We start from the raw sequence: 20735 nt of genomic DNA on the forward strand, positions 1-20735 counted from the left end.
CAACTACAAGTGTCATCTCAACAAAAGAATACTCAAAATATCCCGCCTGATTGACGTTTCCCTTATCGCTTCCACAAACCTCCCTATAAGTATGAAGCCTCCCTGATCCCTTTCGGCGCTCAGCCTGGTCGTTAGGCCGACTGTCGCCCCTCCTTGCCTGAATAAAGGTAACCTACTTCTGTTGAGGTCGTCTTTCCTTTTCTGCCTCGCCTGAACTGTACCTTAAAATTCTAGGTATTCAAGACACCATTCTTACAGATGCACTATTCTGCCAAAGGTATGATGATATTGATGTTTGTTGAAATAAATGAGCTGATATATTTATTCAATATATTGGTTTATACTCCTTCACACACACACACACAAAAAGGCAAAAGAAAACATTCTCTTCCTCTCTATTCCTTTCTGTCTTGCATATTCATTCCCAGACAAACTAGTAAATGTACACATGAAGCTAAACCATTCCATACTTCTAAATACTTTTTTTATGGTGTCTTCCGAATGATCATTTGTCCCCTTTGCTTTCTGAATAATGGGAGCATTATATGAGCTACATGAAACCCACACAATATAGGTATATTTCAAACTAACTATGGTGACCCCTTTTTTTTTCAAGTAACATTAGGCGTTGCTGAAAAGCTCTAGTCAAAGTTTTAAGTTTTCTCTTTAAATGAAACACTTCAACAGTCCTTCTAGAACACTATCTGTAAATGTCAGGGTCAGTTGGGTGAAAATGTTTACAAATGGCTTTGTTTCATGTGGAAAGGAGTCAGGAGGAGGAAAAGGTAAGACCTTTACCCAAGTTCTCAAAATGCATGCCAAGTTCAGGCAGAGTCATAACTAAGTGCAAGTTGGCAGTGTGATTCAAACATAAAGTCAAAATTAACAAGAAGGGAGGGTTGCATATGGATGGATTTGGGATAGACAATTTGTCATTAACATGTGATGGTAGGTTGTATATTCACACACACGTGCACACACACATACATATTTACATACACATAAACAAACTCAGAATTATACCCATAGATAGATACGTAAATTGGATTCAGTGTTCAGGGTTCAGGGAGGGCAGTACGCTATTTTAACTTGTCTCCAGTTCCTGTTCCTAAGGCTGGTTGAGATGAAGAAGAAGCCTCACTAAGTGACTAATGGCTCACATACAACTAATAATAATTCATTGAGCATATATATTTGCAAATGCTGTGCTATGTATATTTTTTCTTTAATCCTTGCAATATTATAGTGAGGGATGTATAACTTTTATCCTGATTGTGCAGATGATGTAACCGAAGTTGGAGAAGAAAAAATATCTTGCTCAAGGTTTATAGCTACAAAGTCAATGACAAAGTCAGGATTTGAACTCAGGCCTCTCTGACTCTAGCCTTTGATGTCTCAACCTCTAGACTTCTACTGTCAAATATGGTCCTCAGTAGTCACCTGTGGTTATTTAAATTTAGATTAATTAAAAGTCAGTAAAAATTAAAATTCAGTTCCTCAGCCTCACTAGTTACATTTCAAATGCTCAGTAGTGACATAGATTTAGATACAACCACATTGGCCAAGACAGATATAGATTTCTGTTACTGCAGAAAGTCCCCTGAGACAGTGTTGCAATAGACTACACTGTTATATCAGAAATGATTATTATCTTACCTGATGGAACAGGGCTTATTTCAAAACCAAATAATTACCAGTCCTCTTCAAAGAGATCACAGTTCAGGTTGGCAAATCCTCTTTCCCTATGCAAGGCTTCTCTGCGTCAGCACTATTGACATTTTGGCTTGAATGTTATGAGGGGCTGTCTTGTGCATCTTAAGGCATTTAGTAGCCACGCCAGTGGCCTCTACTTACTGGATGCTAACAGCATTCTCTCCCAGTTGTGACAAACACAGACATTGCCAGATGTCCTCTGGGGAACAGAATTACTCCACTTCATGATGTCATTCATCATAATATGTGAGGAATGAAGCAAGTGCAGTGAAGTCTGAGAAGGAGACCTTTATTTTAAAAAATAACTTTTTATAAAATCTTTGCACTTCCTGCACCTGTAGCAACAGGAAGCCAGAGCCAATGAGGCCACCAGAAAGCTTCCTTTCTTGCCAACCTTTGTATTAATAACATTCAGGGCTTCTCTTTTCTCAGCCTGCTTGGTGAGCTGCTGCTGGAGACCCTGAGGATCTCTGAAGTAATAATACACTGACCAACTAACTTCTGAAGATGAATCAATGGATGACATAACCAAGAAATGTACAAATGTGCCACATTCCAGGACCTGACATTCTATGACCTTTTCACAATGTTACATTCTCATGGCTTTAATCTTAGTCTGGTTTTACCCCCAAAGCAGACCCTGAAGCAAGCAGGATTTGGATACAAGTAGTTTATTGGGAAGGTGGTCCTAAGGAAAAACCAGAAGTAGAGTGGGTTTGTAAGATAGACAAGGGAACATGAGAAGAAAAGTATGTATTATCAATTCAGTTAGCCCAGTAGGTAACTGGAACTTAATTCCACTGAGGAATTATAAAACTCAATAAGGATGATGTGTCTTGGAGTTAACCCACACAACCCACACAATAGAACTAGAATGTTCATAGACCAGCATGAGCCAGTCATGGAATACAGACTCATAGGAGGTGATAGGTGGTTTTTTAATTCCTCATCACTTCTAGCCTGCCCTGGACAAACAGAACAATATTAAGTCAAAGAAAGCTCTCTGACCATTACCAGGCCCAGTGTAACAGCTCTAGGAGATGGGGACAGGACTTAGTCTGCCAGAGCAACCATAGTAAATACAATGCATAGACACTAATAAGCCTACTTCTAAACCCCTATTTATATTCCTACCTTTGTATTTAGGTAATTAACCTAGAAGTTAGTATCTGTGATCATCAGAACTATTAATAGGTGCAAGTCCTTATTCCAGTGCACTTTCCTTAGTGCCTGGCATATATCAAGTCCTCTCTAAGTCCTCATATATCTCCCTCTCTAACTGTGAGGGGAGATATTCTCAAATAGGAAGGAATCAGCACAGATCATTATCTCCTGATCCTTCCACCTCCTTATCCTTCTACTCTGGCCAAGTTAGGTTCCATCTTTATTATAAATGGCATTTAATTGTCACAATGTCTTGGATGCATGTTCTTGAGGTAGTAATTTTACAGATGAGGAAGTTAAGGCAAAGGATGACTTGTTAGAGATTATACCACTAAAAAAAAGTAAACAAATCTAGGAAATCTGACCCCAGGAACCACGCTGTTAATGATTATGCTGTTTGACATATGATAGAAGAACGGATGGATATGTATAGTGAATTGTGCTATTTCTATTAAGAAAATGTCATTGGGCAAACCAGAAGTACAAAATAACCTGGACAAAAGAGGCAACACTCACAGAGGATGTTCATAATCATTCCAGAAAAGAAGGATCTAGTTTCTATCTTTGGACAGAGAAACATATAGATGTATAATGGCTCTCAAAATCTGGAAAATAGGAATGATTAGACTTAAGACAGAGGCTTAAATTTAAGCAAAATAGATTCATAAATATTTTAAAGCAAGTGACAAGAGGCAATCTTAAAAGCTTGCCTGAAGAGTCAGGAAGCTCTAGAGCGCTCAAGATATGGAGGAAGAGAGTGTCTTGCACTCACAGATTTAAGGTACAGAGATTCAGGATGTGAGAGTGGACAGCAGACCATCAGCTGAGAATTAAAGAGCCAGAAAATCAAGGGGACAATAGACAGCCTGACCAGGAGAAGCTATCGCATTGGGACTGGAAGAGTTCATCCAAAAAATAATAAAGAATTCCAGAATTCAACCCCATTTTATCCCCAGGAGCTGCTCCTTAATTCCTCTTCTTATGGAAAAGCACAGACTTTTTGATCTGGAGAGCACAGAAACCCCAGGTTATATATATTTATATGCCCTGTCCTCTGATGTAGAATAGGCATACATGAAGCTCCAGAAACAGTTCCAGAATCCATGGTTATCCTAAGTATGCATGTAAATTAATGCTTAATAATGACCCTCTACTGAATATTTAAATAAAATTTGAATAACATTTAAATGATTCAAAAATATAAACTATTGGCTAAGAAACAGGCAGATCTTTAAGGATTTCTCAGAAATAATCAGTGTGTCCATTTGAGCCACAATATTTTAGCAAATGTCAAAAAAAAGTCAAATTTTAGTATATGTGCTGCCGAGGCGAGCACCAAAAAAAGTCAAATTATACTTAAGTATCGCCTGCCCCCTCACCCTTGGCCCCACAGGCGTCCACTTAACCACCTTTGCTTGTCCCGCTGGTGTATTGCCAGGGTTTTTTATTCTAGTTTTGTGAAACTCAGAGTCTCCAAGTACCTTAAGGACTATCAGATTCTCATAATGAGATTAATTTTAGTTCACTTCAATTTAAAAAGCAAATATATGTCAGACTGTACTTTTAGGAAGAGAAAATGACACCATGAAATTAAAGGTCTTTGCCTCCTGGCAGGCTGACAGATCTGACCTTGAGCAGAAGTAGATAATACTTTCTCTGGGGCATCTTTCCCACCTCATGCTAGACAGGAGTCCACCTTTCAGGTGTCTCCTGCTATCTGTTAGGTTGTTCCCACCTGCAATGAAAAGGAACACAAACTGCATGCTAGTTCCTGCCCTGGGAAATTGGTACGTCACTGAGCTACATATAAACCCTGCAAGTTAGCTGTTGAACTCCTGCTTTACAGATTGGGAAAATCTTTCAGAGAAGTTAACTGTCTGGCTGAAATATCTTGAGTAATAAATGAATTGGCTTGAAATCAAAGATTTCTCTGGCTCCAAATCCCTTCTTAACATGCTAATGAGGAGAGAAAAATTCCTTTTGTTGTTGTTTTTCTTTTCTCTTTAACCTTTGCCCCAAAAGATGTTTAATTATACATTAGAATCCACCTCTAAAGCACTGCAAGGCAGGCTAGTCTTTCTGGAAACACCAAACCGAGGCGATGATAAAGTTTTGAAATAAAGATGTCAGGAACAATACAAACTGATTGGGTGATGGTGGGGTTCCTTTATGGAAACTCCCATAAAGGGACACAGGGCAGATGCAGACCATGGAATTGAATAATCAATAACCTAAAGAGCTATTATCTAAATGGTCTTAATAAAAAATCTCATAATAGAATAGAAACAGCAAAGTGGAAGAGCTCTAACTAGCAGAGTGAGAGGCAAGCATGCTCAGATAAAGTATCATTAGACAGATTTAGAAGAAAAATCAGGGGAAAGAAAGCAAGCATAACATCAGCTCTCATTTACTGACTCCTTACAATGAACCAAGCTCTATGAACCACATTTCACATTCATCATTTCACATAGCTATCAATGAGTGAGCAAGAGTCGCTCAGTCATGTCTGACTTTGTGCAACCCCATGGACTATACAGTCCATGGAATTCTCCAGGCCAGAATACTGGAGTGGGTAGCCGGTCCCTTTTCCAGAAGATCTTCCCAACCCAGGGATCGAACCCCGGTTTCCCACATTGCAGGTGGATTCTTTACCAATTGAGCCACCAGCGTTATTAAAACACCCAAAGTTCTTCTGATAGAAGTTGAGCCTAGATGTATCTGATTCCAGGATATTTCATACCCCCTTGATAACTAGAAGCAGAAGAATGTCCCCTAAATTAAATCAGATTTATAAGTGATCAGTTCTTTTATGACTGGTAACATCAAGGATTCAGTTAACAAGTAGTCAGTTCCCTCATCCTATGTAATCATGTTCACAATATTGCGGTCTATATTAAAAATTTTGTGTCATCAAGAAAAGTTTACACTTTGTGTAGCCATCTTCTCTTTGAAAAGCCAGAGGTTCATTTACTGTGTGATGGTTTTCCATTTTTATTATTGTTTACTTAATTGACTTATTGACACTTCTAAGAATAATCTTCAGTCTAGAGGATGAATTCAACATCGACATTTTTAATCTCACCTGTAGAGGATGCCCTTAATTGTGTCTGAGCAACATCACTCATAACCTACCTCCTTACTCTTGGTCCATTTTCTCACATTACAAATCCTCCTAATCTTTCCAAAGTACAGATCAGAAAATTCACATTTCAGCCTCCTCTGCAGCTGGATGCACACACATGACCTACTTCTGACAATTAGAAGGACCCACGGTGATGTGGCTTTTCAAGTGAACAACACAAGGAAGGTGCCACACGTGCCACACAGACTCCATCTCCCACAAAGGCAGTGCCCCGGATGACCAGTACTTAATTACAGATACGTCGCAGCAGTAGCAGCAGATTTTTGCCTGATGAATCCCCCCACCTCTACTTGTCTTACTGCTCCAACCCCTTTTCCTTCTGTGGTTTGGCGTAAGTCATGGAAACGTAACTTCCTAGCTTGGCTCCAGTCCTCCAGGCAATTCTAACCTGATGATCTCATGCTGTCACCTCAGTCATGTCCGGCTCTTTGCAACCCCATGGACTGTAGCCCACCAGTCTCCTCTGTCCATGGGATTCTGCAGGCAAGAATATGGGGGTGGGTTGCCATTTCCTTCTCCAGGGGATCTTCCCAGTCCAAGGATTGAACCTGCATCTCCTGTGTCTACTGTGTTGCAGGCGGATTCTTTACCTGGGGAAGCCCTATAACCTGATATGTGCTGTGTGTTTAGTCTTGAGTGCTCAGTTGCGTCCAACTCTTTGTAACCCCACGGACTGTAGCCCACCAGGCTCCACTGTCCATGGGGATTCTCCAGGCAAGAATACTGGGGTGGGTTGCCATGCCCTCCTCCATGGATCTTCCCAACCCAGGGATCGAGCCCAGGTCTCCCGCATGGCAAGCAGCTTCTTTACCACCTGAGCCACCAGAAGAAGCTCAAGAATAACTGGAGTGGGTAGCCTATCCCTTCTCCAGGGGAGCTTCCCAACCCCTGAATTGAACCGGGATCTCCTGCATTGCAGGTGGATTCTTTACCAGCTGAGTTCCCAGGGAAGCCCCTAACCTGATATACTTATAAACAAATGCAAGTTGTCAGGCCCCAACCCAGGCCTACTTAATCAGTAACTCTGTGGTTATTATCCAGAAGAGAGAGAGAGAGCACCTTATTGAAGCATAACTGACAATAATAATAATAAAAATCAGCCATTCATCTTTAACAAACAACAGCAAATATACTTGTGTGCTTGATTTAGCCAGAGTTGAGTCTGCAGTTTACAGAAAACAAAAACAATAGCAAAATACCCTGACAACAACCAAAAGCTAACACCGCCTCATAAAAGAGATGCTATAGAACTAGGTTTTGAAGCCCTGCAATATTAAAGGGTACAGGTTTAGTGGAAATATAAAATATTTTCTGGATACATACATACGGAAGGAAAGTTTGATCCCAAGAGCTTAAACTCAGAAAGTTCGAGTTTCAGTGGACTCAAATGATGGCCCTAGTTTGCTTGGTCAGATTCCAGTAAGGACCTTACAGAGTTGCAACATGAGCAAGCTCATTCCTTCTCTTTCAGTTGTTTCTATATTCATTATAAAAAAGAGATGAGAAGAACATTTAGGTTAGATACAAGTTCTATTTATAGAGAGCTGCTCACTGTTTTCATGTATCCGTAGGTCATTACAACCCCAGGGAGATGATGACACCACCTCTTACCTTGATTGATAGGGAGAATTCTCTTCTGTATCAAACAGACCACATTGCATTGTGCTTAACAAATGGCTCAGGACCTCTATCAATAATTAATTATGTCCCCTTGAGCATGCTATTACTTAGTCTCTTGCAAGACTTGGTTTCTTTCCTTGTATTTTGGGACTAAAATATCACTTATAAGGATATTTATGAGTAGCAATTCATGTATAAAGTGCCACATATGCAATAAGCACTTTACAAATGCCAGATATGCTATGAAAATATATGAATACATTTATAACAATCATTTACCTTCTTTTTTTTTTTTTTTTTTTGTTATAACAATCATTTACCTTCTTAAGCAGTTCTGACCTCACATTTCCTTCAGAACTTCTGGTTTCTATGACCTGCTGCCACAGCCTCCAGTCCAGTTCAAGCTAGATACAGTGAAAAGGCAGTCTCTAGCTTAGACTATTATGTCTTCATAATATTATGTCTTCAGCTGCCTTATTCCCAAGCAGAAGTTGAACTGCTAACTCTGTATAAGAAACTATATATTTGGGGGTGAGGATGGAGGGGGTGCTTATGGAGGGAAAAACAATGGTGATTTTTAAATATTACTCATAAAAATTAAAGAAGTCAAAGCACTTAGACCCATTATATGGAAGACGCCACATTGGAAATAAATCTTTAATGTGGCAACAAGAGTAGGTTTCACAATACACAGCTGTTTGGCTCTACACAGCCAGAATTACCTAACTTTTGATCTGGTTTCCCTGCATATCACACGTTGTTGTTCAGTTGCTCAGTCATGTCCATCTCTTTGTGACCCCATGGACTGCAGCCTGCCAGGCTTTTCTGTCCTTCACTGTCTCCCAGAGTTTGCTCAAACTCAAGTCCCTTGAGTCAATGATGCCAGTCCAACCATCTCATCTTCTCTCACCCGCCTTCTCCACCTCCCTCAATCTTTTCCAGCATCAGGGACTTTTCCAATGAGTCAGCTCTTCTCATTAGGTGGCCAAAGTGTTGGAGCTTCAGCTTCAGCATCAGTCCTTCCAAATATATTCAGGGCTGATTTCCTTTAGGATTGACTGGTTTGACTCCATATAATCTTAAATGTGCTCTAGTGTTTTCTCCCAGTCTATAGACTTCAGTGTGAAGCCCTGTTGACGCTGCCTTCTTATGCCAGGGCTTGCTTTATACCTTGCTGACTAAAGATATAGAAAAGAGGAGGTCAGCAAATTTACCAAAGGCAAGCCAATGTTCTTCCCTTTACCTGTTGGTAACCTCTATATATTACAGAGGAATTGTACCAAACCTTTCACAGGTTTATGCTGGACTATTCAAATTAGATGGACAATATCTTTTTCTGTCTAATGTTCATAGAGAATAAGATGATGCAGCTTCTCTTAATAGGATACTATGCTTAACAATTTGTATCACTAGCAAGTGGCTAGTATAAATCCCACAGGCAATTTATTAGCAACACTAATGAACTGAACTAGATGTCTAAAAGTTAATTCGAATATATTTTAGTATTGGCAAAGTTCATTGTGTACATGTTTGTTATTCTTGTTGCCCACAACTCTAACCTGTGTATAAATTACAATTCTACTTGCTTGTGATTTGTTCTGAGATTTTTCTGGCATCATCACTTACACTAATGAAATAATGATTTGGTTTGGAAAGGTCTTCCAACGGCTGAATTTAGGACTGAATTTACAGTCAACTTTTTTGACCCATGTCATTTTTCTTTGTTATACTTTAGAATGTGAGCTGTCTAATATTATAGTCACATGTAGCTATTTACATTTACGTTAATTAAAAATTAAATACCTTAGTTGTGCCGGCCACATTCACGTGTTCAACAGCTAGTGGTTAACTTATTTGGACAATATAGAGAGCATTCCTATCTGCAGGAGAAATTCTGTTTGCCACTGTTCTAAAAGAGATGCTAACAATTGTGTTAACAATAAAGCAAAGTGATGGTAATAAATTAATTAAAAATACTCATTATTTGCTTGGCAGTTAAGAAGGGATTGGATACTATTAGTATTCTTATTGTAGAGTTTGAAGAAGCTTGACTGGTGGGATATAATTACAAACAATTTAAATTGTGCCTCCCACTGCCTTTCAAATGCACTCAATGGGGTGAGTTTTCTTTTGACTCCCATGTGAAAATTGAGAGAGTGTGTGACTTTTCTTCCCTCCAAGAAATTTCTTCAATAACCTTTAGTCACAAAACATAGTGTCAATTCAATAATTAGAATTCCTGATCCCATGTAATTATTAAAGTTGTGAGGCTGATTTAAAATTGAGGCTTCTCCGCTCCTACAGTTTGGACCCATTGTTGGCAGGAAGGTGTCATGTGATAAGGAAGGTTTGGTTGGCTTCTTCCATGTTTTTGTACCTAGAACATGTTTTCTTCCTCCATCAGCTTGATTATAACAGCTGGTTCTAAGATAACATTTCTACCATGGTCTGATTATTCACAGAATGATCTCTGTCTGTTTCCAAGGCAAACCATTCAATATTACAATCATCCAAATGTATGCCCAACCACTAATGCTGAAGAAGCTGAAGTTGAACGGTGCTATGAAGACCAAGCTGGCATCCAGATTGCCAGGAGAGATATCAATAACCCAGAATTCATATGTTGAATCCTAACGTTCAATATGATAACAATAGGAGGCAGGACCTTTGGAAGGTGATTAGATCATGAAGATGGAGCCCTCATGAATGAGATTTTGTTGTTGTGCAGTTGCTCAGTCCTGTCTGACTCTTTGCAAACCCATGGAATGCAGCACACCAGGCTTCCCTGTCCTTCATCAGCTCCCAGAGCTTGAGCAAAGCTCAGCATCAGTCCTTCCAATGAATATTCAATACTGATTTCCTTTAAGATTTACTGGTTTGATCTCCTTGTTGTCCAAGGGACTCTCAAGTGTCTTCTCCAACACCACAGCTCAAAAGCATCAATTCTTTGGTGCTCAGCCTTCTTTATGGTCCAACTCTCACATCCGTACATGACTACTGGAAAAACAATAGCTTTGACTAGACAGACCTTTGTTGGCAAAGTAAAGTCTCTGCTTTTTAATATGTTCTCTAGATTTGTCATAGCTTTTCTTCCAAGGATCAGGCATCTTTTAATTTCATGGCTGCAGTCACCATCTGCAGTGATTTTGGAGCCAAAGAAAATAAAGTCTCTCACTGTTTCCATTGTTTCCCAGTCTGTTTGCCATGAAGTGATGGGACCGGAATGCCATGATCTTAGTTTTTTGAATGTTGAATTTTAAGCCAGCTTTTTCACTCTCTTCTTTCACCTTCATCAAGAGGCTCTTTAGCTCCTCTTTGCTTTCTTGCCATAAGGATGGTGTCATCTGCATAGTGAGGTTTTTGATATTTCTCCCAGCAATCTTGATTCCAGCTTGTGCTTCATCCAACCTGGCATTTCACATGATGGTGTCTGCATGTGAGTGAAATAAGCAGGATGACAATATACAGCCTTGACATACTCCTTTCCCAATTTGAAAACTGGGAAATTTCCCAGTCCGTTGTTTCAAGTCCGGTTCTAACTGTTGCTTCTTGACCTGCATACAGGCTTCTCAGTACTTGGGTGCAATCTCAAAAATGACAGAATGATCTCTGCTTGTTTCCAAGGCAAACCATTCAATATTACAGTAATCCAAGTGTATGCCCCAACCACTAATGCCAAAGAAGCTGAAGTTGAACAGTTCTATGAAGACCAAGCTGGAATCAAGATTGCCAAGAGAAATATCAATAACCTCAGGCATGCAGATGACACCACCCTTATTGCAGAAAGTGAAAAGGAACTAAAGAGTCTCTGGTTTTGGTATCAATATAGTGCATGATCTCATAGAATGATATAAGTATTTCCTCCTATTCTGTTTCTTTTTTTAAGTTTATAAAGGAATTGCATTAATTATTCTTTAAATTTTGATAGAGTTTACTAATGAAAATTTTATGTGGGTCTGGATTATTTGTGGGAAGTTTTTCAAATTACTAATTTAATCTCCTTGCTTTTTATAAATATATTCACATTTTCTATTTATTCATGAGTTGATTTGGATAGTTTATATATGTCTAGAAATTTGTTCATTTCATTCAGACTATCATATTTGCTGGCTTATGGAGTTCATAATATTCACTGATGTTGCTCTATGTTCCTGAAAGATTGGCAGTGATGTCCTCTATAATTCCTGATTTTAGTAATTTGAGTCTTTTTTTTTCTTAGTCTGTGTTATAGTTTGTCAATTTTGTTGATCTTTTCAAAGAAATAACTTTTCATTTTTTTCTCTGTTGTTTTTCTATTCTCTATTTTCATTTTCTCTCTAGTCTTTATTATTTTCTTCCTTCATATTTAACTTTCTTTTCTTTTTCCAATGCCATATGGTGGAAGTTTAGGTTATAATTTGAGATGCTTTTTTAACACGATTACTCATGGGTATAAATTTCTCTCAGGAGCACTGCCTTCACTGCATTTCTTAAATTTCATTAGATTGTGTTTTCATTTATCTCAGAGTACTTTCTGGTTTTTCTGGTGTTTTTTTTTCCTTGTTGTATTGGTCATTTAGAATTGTATTGTATAATTTTTACACATTTGTGATTTCCTTTTTTTTCTCTTATTGATTTCTAACATACTTATCTGATTTTATTCCTTTTAAATATATTTTTGCTGTCTTTTTTTCCTTTTTTTGCATAGTGCCTTTGAAAGATAATATTCTGCTGTTTCTAGGGAAATAGCATTTTATACATATTCTATAGATGCCTCTTGGGGCTTCCCTGGTAGCTCAGCTGGTAAAGAATCCGCCTGCAGTGCAAGAGACCCTGATTAGATTCCTGGGTTGTGAAGACCCCCTGGAGAAGGGGTAGGCTACCCACTCCAGTATTCTTGGGCTTCCCTTGTGGCTCAGATGGTAAAGAATCTGCCTGCAATGCAGGAGACCTGGGTTCGATCCCTGGGTCACTTTGCCCACAAAGGTCTGTATAGTCAATGCTGTCTGTATAGTGATGCTTTGCATCACTTCATGCAAACAGATGGGGAAACAATGGAATCAGTGACAGACTTTATTTTGGGGGGCTCCAAAATAACTGCAGATGGTGACTTCAGCCGTGAAATCAAAAGATGCTTGCTTCTTGGAAGAAAAGCTGTGACAAACCTAGACAACATATTAAAATACAGAGACATTACTCTGCTAACAAAGTTCCGTCTAGTCAAAGCTATGGTTTTTCCAGTAGTCATGTATGGATGTGAGAGTTGGACCGTAAAGAAGGCTAAGCACCAAAGAATTGATGCTTTCGAATTGTGGTGCTGGAGAAGACTCTTGAGAATCCTTTGGACAGCAAGGAGATCAAATCAGTCAGTCTTAAAGGAAATCAACCCTGAATATTCATTGGAAGGACTGAGTCTGAAGTCCTTCTGAAGCTGAAGCTCCAATACTTTGACCACCTGATGCAAAGTGCTGACTCATTGGAAAAGACCCTGATGCTGGGAAAGATTGAAAGCAAAAGGAGAAAGGGGGTGGCAAAGACTGAGATGGTTAGAGAGTATCATCGACTCCATGGACATGAATCTGATCTAAGTCTGGGAGATAGTGAAGGACAGGGGAGCCTGGCATGCTGCTGTCCATGGGTTCGCTGAGTCAGACATGATTTAACAACTGAACACAGCAACAAATATGTGTATGTTTGTGTATATATACACACAAACGCAAGTTGTATGTTTGTGTATATATACACACAAACGCAAGTTGTATGTTTGTGTATATATACACACAAACGCAAGTTGTATGTTTGTGTATATATACACACAAACGCAAGTTGTATGTTTGTGTATATATACACACAAACGCAAGTTGTATGTTTGTGTATATATACACACAAACGCAAGTTGTATGTTTGTGTATATATACACACAAACGCAAGTTGTATGTTTGTATGAAATTAAGTAAAATTAAGAAAGCTATATCACCAGTGTGTTAGAATCTGTTACCTCAACGTGACACCTTTTAGGAAGGGAATATCATTACTTTTCACTTTGTACATTTGTATTGTTTGACTTGTTGCAAGAAGCAAGCATTACATTTCTGATTTTTAAAATCCAGTATATATTTCTGAAATATATATTTCAGAGATGTGCAAAAGAAACAGAATATGAGGGCAAAAGAAAAGAGAACAGCAAAAGAAGATGATAGAAGTATCACAATTAAGTCTGAAATAGAAGTAAAATCAGAACTTTGGGTCCGTGAGGACCCTTGGATGAGGAAAAGGGAACACCTGCAGTCTCTTTTCTCCACTGTGGGAAGATTTCCTGACCTTATTGAGCATCTTTCATTTTTACTCTGCTCATACTTGTCAAATAATACTTCTGCTTTCTGTGGCAAGTGCCATTCTGCATCTTCACTGCCCTTGAAGAGAGACACTCATAGTGTCAGGGACATCAAATTCCAATCAAGCTTCCTTCTGGAAATGAAACATGAGCATTTGGTTTTAAAATCAGTCTGGAGGATTCCCTCAGAGTGGACCATCACTGAAGCTAATTTGGTAGCTGGTCATAAAACCCAATCCCATGAGATAAGTTCATCTCTATAGGTACTATTTAATAATCATGCAATATTCTGTCTTTTTACATAAAAATGGCAGTGCCAGTAAAGGAAAGAAACAAGGGATGGGCTTAGAATGCATTCATTGTCTGTTAAACATCCCTATACCACCCACCGGTTGGCTTATTATTTATGAAAGCAACACACACACATAATGTCCACAAGGAGCAAGCTAGAAAATACGCTTTTGCAGATTTGGAGTATAAACCATAGTGAGTGATTCTAATGTTAGGATTTACAACCATCTTTATCTGGAAAGTGAATTTAGATACTATACACAGCAAAGAAAACTTTTTCTTTATTATAAATAGCAATGCCATCTTTTACAAATATCAACATACAGTGTTGGTAAATTTGTTAAAGATAATTTTTATGTTCTGCTTTTCCAAGAAAAGTCCCCAGGAGTTTTTACCTTAATATATAAAAAAAAAATGTTGTTCTTACAGATTTTAAAATGCACAGACTGATTTGGACTCAAGAGGTCTGATGCAGGCTAGAAGATGCTGAAAAGCAATTCTAGCAAAGTCTATTTTCTTATTGTATTATAATTCTCTGTATTTTAATTTACATATTTACCAAAGAGTCTTTATTAAATTCATTTTTTTAAGAATGCTCTAAAAATGAAAGCAGCAGTGGTAGTGTTTAGTGTTCCTCTAATTTTTTTATATGTGTTTTAGTTTCTGAATCCAGTCATCATTATATATTTTAAGGTCTATCTTGTGTCTGTCTTTTACTCCAAGCACTCCTTGTCTGTCCTTCTCAGAGTATTGGTACTGTGATTAAAGGCCATTTCTGTTCTTGGTGGTATTTCTCAGATGATGCCCAAGAGCAACATTGACTGTTTCCACTCCATTCCTTATTTAAGATAGCATAAATCTGGATGTAATTTCCTCTAAATATATGCTATTTAATACTCTTGACCCTTCTCCATTTTTACTTAAATATAGTCACAAGCAAACATGTACGTGTATCTCTAAGTATAACAAATTTAACAAAAGAGCTTCATTAAAATATTGATATTTATATAATTAGATGATGGACTTCCCTAGTGGCTCAGATAGTAAAGAATCTGCCTCCAGTGCAAGAAACCTGGGTTTGACCCCTGGGTCAGGAAGATCCCCTGAAGAAAGGAATGGCAACCCACTCCAGTATTCTTGCCTGAAGAATCCCATGGACAGAGGAGCAGGCTACAGTCCATAGGGTCAGAAAGAGTCGGACACGACTGAGAGACTAATACACAACAACAACATAATTAGGTGACAGATTACCTGTAAACTTCCATGCAAGAAGATTTCTAAATTAAGACAGCTAGCAAGTAATACAATTATATAGAAAAATATGATCTTCTCAAAGAGAAATCAGCACAAATGGAAATATGTCAGAACCTGCCTGGCTTGTAACTTCTAGTTCATGATTGGTCCTTTTCTTTGCCCCGTTATCCTGTGCATTTATCTTCTGCTGGTGTATGTTGGTGTACATCGTTAATACCACTGGTTCATGTTTGTTTCATATTTTCAGCTCAACACTTGAATGCTTGCTTAGTTCTCTGTTTTTTATTATTGGTGATATTAGTTGTGCTGCTTACTTTAATGAAAAGAGCCCTGGTGGCTCAGACGGTAAAAAATACACCTTCAATGCAGGAGACCCAGGTTCGATCCCTGGGTCAGAAGGATCCCCTGGAGAAGGCAAAGGCAACCCACTCCAGTATTCTTGCCTGGAGAATTCCATGGACAGAGAAGCCTGGTGGGCCACAGTCCACTGAGTCTCAAAGAGTTGGACACGACATGGGCGACTGACACATATCACACACACTTTAATAAAGGAATGATAATGATAACATGTGTTGGGGACTATCCCTGGGCCAGCATACTTCTAAGCATTACATAGATTTTACTTTTTCTTCTTTCCATAAGTAGCTTCTACGTTTGTTTTCATTTATAGAAAAAAAATCTGAGTTACGTAGAGTTTGTACAACTTGACCAAAGTCACAAAGTTAAGCAGCAGAAGACTCTTAACTCCAAAGTGTCAATGGTTAATTAGTAACTGATATCTACCATATAGAGTAGATGTTTGAAACGCAGAGAGTCGAAAATCATGCATATTAGACACCTATTTCTGCATAACACGATACCCAAAAAACCTAGTGGCCTAAATCAATGAAACGTATTATGTCACAGTTTCTCTGAGTCAGGAAATCTGGAGTGACTTATTTGGTCCGTCTCAAAGTGAAAGTGTTAGTCACTCAGTTGTGTCTGACTTTTTGTGACCCCATGGACTGTAGCCTGCCAGGCTCTTCTGTCCATGGGATTCTCTAGGCAAGAATATTGGAGTGAGTAGCCATTTCCTTCTCCAGGGGATCTTCCCAACCCAGGGATCGAACCCAGGTCTCCCTGCATTGCAGGCAGATACTTCACTATCTGAGCCACCTGAAAAGTCTTAATACCAAGTTGCAAATCTAATGATAACGTTTGGGGAGTTCATGACTGCCAAGCAGATACACAAAACAACACCACTTCCATCCAAATTGCTTCAGTACGGAGTATAGACACAGTTGTCAAAATAGAACACAATCTCAGGCAGTGTCTCTGTTATTATGTATATTTCCCTTCATATCTTCAAGTGAATCATGAAACAATCTCAGAATCAGCAGGAGAAACCCAAGAAGTATATTCAAGTAAAACATGTTTTTATTAGTTCTGCTTCTGTGATTGGAATTTGCTTGATATTATTATCAATTAACACATTGCCACTTACATCTGAGAAATCTGACCATTAACTTAGAATCCACATAGCTCCTTTAGCCAACACATGCTCAGTCCTATCCAACTCTCTGAGATGCCATGGACTGTAGCCTGCCAGGCTCCTCTGTCCATCAAGTTTTTCAGGCAAGAATACTGGAGTGGGTTGCCATTTCCTACTCCAAGCCAGTCCCTCTGGTTCTGATCTAACACAACAGTGCCATCAAGTTATCTGCTTGGTCTCAACTGAGAATATGACTGGGGAGGATCCTCCTCTAAGCTCTCTCACATGGTGGTTGGCAGGTCTCAGAAGCTCCAAGCCCATCTTAGTGACTATTTGTGGGCTTAAAGTTCTTGATGAATGTTGGCCAGAGGTAATAGTTCCTGTCCATTTGGGTCTCTCTATAGTGTTACTCACAACTAGCAGTAGGTTTCCTCAGAAACAGCAAAGAAGAGAACAAGAGACAGTCCAGGTGGAAGATATAGTCTCTCTTTAACCTAATCCTGGAAATGAAGCTTTCACTTTCACCATAAGCTGTTTATTAGGAGTGAGTCACTAGATCCAGCTCACCCAAGAGGAGATTACATGAATACCAAAAAGCAAGGATAATTAGGTGCCATCTTAGATGTAGTCTTCCAATCACGGGACCTCTATTTTGAATCTGGTACGAAACAGTTATGCTTTCAGAAAGTCACAGCCACTAATTTTCTCTTCAAGCTCATGATGTTAATAACCAGTCTGGCCAAAGTTGTGGGGCTATTCAAGGAATAAAAGAAAAATTATAGATATGAAAAATTAAGAGCTTGATATAAATATGACTTTACTATATTATTTTTCAAAGACAAGGGATTATCACTAACTCACTTTGATTAGATCGTATATCTTCTCCATTTATTTTCTCATTACACTGCACATCAGTGCTAAATTTCATTTTCTTCTTACATCCACAGATAAGCAAGTAATCAGCAAAAGTTGTGAAATGACCAACAGAAAGCAAACTAATATTTGTAAAGCATTACTCCTATGTTGATCTCTGTGCTGGGCACTTAATAGGCATGATCTCATTTAAATCCTCACAATCACTTTCTTAGGGGGTAGCCCATTTATTCCTTCTTCAGGATACTGACTCTTGAAGAAATACAGCTAGTGATCAGACAGAGTGGCTCTGTTTTTCCTTTCACTTGTCCTCAAAGGCAAGTCCATAATAGTATCTTTCATTTTGCCCCTTTCAGAGAGTTTTAGAGATGTAGAAATAGCTTTATTAATATTGATCATTTTTTTTTACTTCCAAGAAATACCACAGCCCCCCAAATTCCATAGACACCCATCTATCATTTTCTTTAAAATCTCCAGAGAAAAAAGTCTCCTTGTTTAACATGTCACATCACATTGGTTCAGTGCCTGCACTATAGTGGCTCAGATTCCCTTATATGTTGCTTCACATATATACATACATGTGTGTGTGTGTGTGTGTGTGTGTGTATCCTCAAGTTACATCAGAATTCTTTAAAAATAGAGATAACATTTTTTATAAAACATAAAATAATGAGTTTCTCACTCTCAGAAATACATACATACTTGCACACAACATACGTAACGTGTATACTCGTATGCATTCACAAACAAATCAATCGTTGGATGATTGGCCTCAGTATAGTCTATTTGAAAACTACATGTATCAATGAAATCTAACTTTGATTTTGACATTTCTAAGGGACTCCTTTTTTATAATTGCCTTCGAGGCTACATTTCCACACCACAAAAGACACAAAATAAGAAATTCAACTTGCTGTTTAAATAAATATAATATTGTCCAGATCTATCATGTATGTAGTTCACATGCAAAGGCTTTGAATGACCATTTCTAATAATCAATAGCACATTCAATGGAAAAAATGGTCACAAAAATGCCTCAAGTACCCTGAAGAGGAAATCCAAGAATGTTTGGGGTGCTTGCTGTATCTTGGGGTGTAGTCACACAATTTCTCAATGTGACAGATTTGAAGGTAGTTGCACTCATTAGATACTAGACTCTGATTTGCTAGCTTTCAGAAATGCCTTTCATAATTTCACATTGCATCATAGTTAGTCCTATCCTAGAGGACTGTTGTTCTCCACAAGAAATCAAGGCATAAGTAGTTTCATACTGTACAAATTAAATGTGTCATTTATGTGTGATTATATTCCATGCTGGTTAAGATAAAATTAATGACATTACTTGGATCACATCATATACTTCTGCATTTCCCATAATCCCTTGCTAATGGCTAGGTACAAAGTTAGTAAATAACATGAGTTTAGGTTAAATTTTTTGGTGAAACTGACTACCAGTGAGTTACTCTGGCATTTTCAAATGGTACATTCCAAAAGGTGCCATAATAATCAATTAATTCCTAGATAAAAATCATTCCCAAATGATATACATTTTAATGCTTCCTTTAAACAATTGCTGAGTTTAGGAAAGCATGAGTCTATGTAATGGAAACAGGTTACTGGGTAGATAATTTGAAAAACCACGATTCTGGCTGCAGAATTTCATTTAATGCAGTGAGTGCTTTGGTATAGTTGTTTTGCTTTCATATAATTGAGTTTTCCTATTTGAAATCAGGAAACCTAAAATCATAGAATGTAAGTTCTGTAAGTGACTTTGATATCTGGTTAAAACCCCACGTTTTACAGATTGAGACTACATCCATCAAAATGGGCTACATTTTGCCACTGAAACAAATATTCCCTAAATCTCAGGAACATAAAATAGCAAGGGTTTCTGTCTCACTCTTGCAAAGATCAAAAACTCAAGGTTTGAGTGACTATCCTGGGCAACTGTATTAACTAATTTAGTAAGGCTACAATTAATCAGGTACTACTAAAATACCTCACTCCCATAACCAGTTATTAGACTGAACATTTATTACAGTAGACCTTACCAAGGATGACTAGGGGATGTTTGTATAGTCTGCATGTTGGCTAAACACTCCAGGCAGCTTTAATCTTATGATGCATATATATTAACCTGCTGTAATGGTTAATTGTATGTGTCAATTTAATCAGGCCATACAGTGTCTAGATATTTAGTCAAACCTACTGGTAGGTTCATCAGGATGTTTTTAGATGAGGTTAACATTTGAATCAATAGACTGAGTAAAGAAGATTTCCCCTCTTAATGTGGGTAGCCCTCATCTAAACAGGTGAAGACCGGAATATCTGCATAGAACAAAAAGACTGAGGAACAGGGTTCTCCTGTCTTACCACTTGAGTTGGAACATTGATTTCTACCCACCCCCGACCCCCCAGTCTTTGGACTCAGGCTGGAATGGTGGCTTTTTTAGAGTCATGAACCTGCCAACCACAGATATTGGGCTTTTTTGGCTTCCAAAATTACTTGAGGCAGTTCTTTATAATCTTTCATTCTTTCTCTTTCACTAATATGTGAGATGTATGCACACATGTATATGTATGTATCCTATATCTCATAGTTTCTAGAGACTAATGTAATCAGATTTTGATACCAAGAGGAACAGAAATTTAAGGGTGAGTTTTATGAATTGCTTCTGAGGCCTCTGGAATTGGCTCTGTAACTTGATTAGATGTAAAGAGAAAGTAGTGATAGTCCATGGAGTGATCTGGCTCTAGAGGTTTGCCGAATTATTACCACTGGATACTCCTCATCAACCACAAAGGAGAAGCAAGGATCTTGATGATTCTCTATTAGATACTTTTACTAAGCTATATTATGAGATTGACTAGTTACTCCTTGCTTCGCTGGAGGT

Source organism: Dama dama, chromosome 17 (genome assembly GCF_033118175.1).
Source record: "Dama dama isolate Ldn47 chromosome 17, ASM3311817v1, whole genome shotgun sequence".
NCBI classification, from domain to species: Eukaryota; Metazoa; Chordata; class Mammalia; order Artiodactyla; family Cervidae; genus Dama; species Dama dama.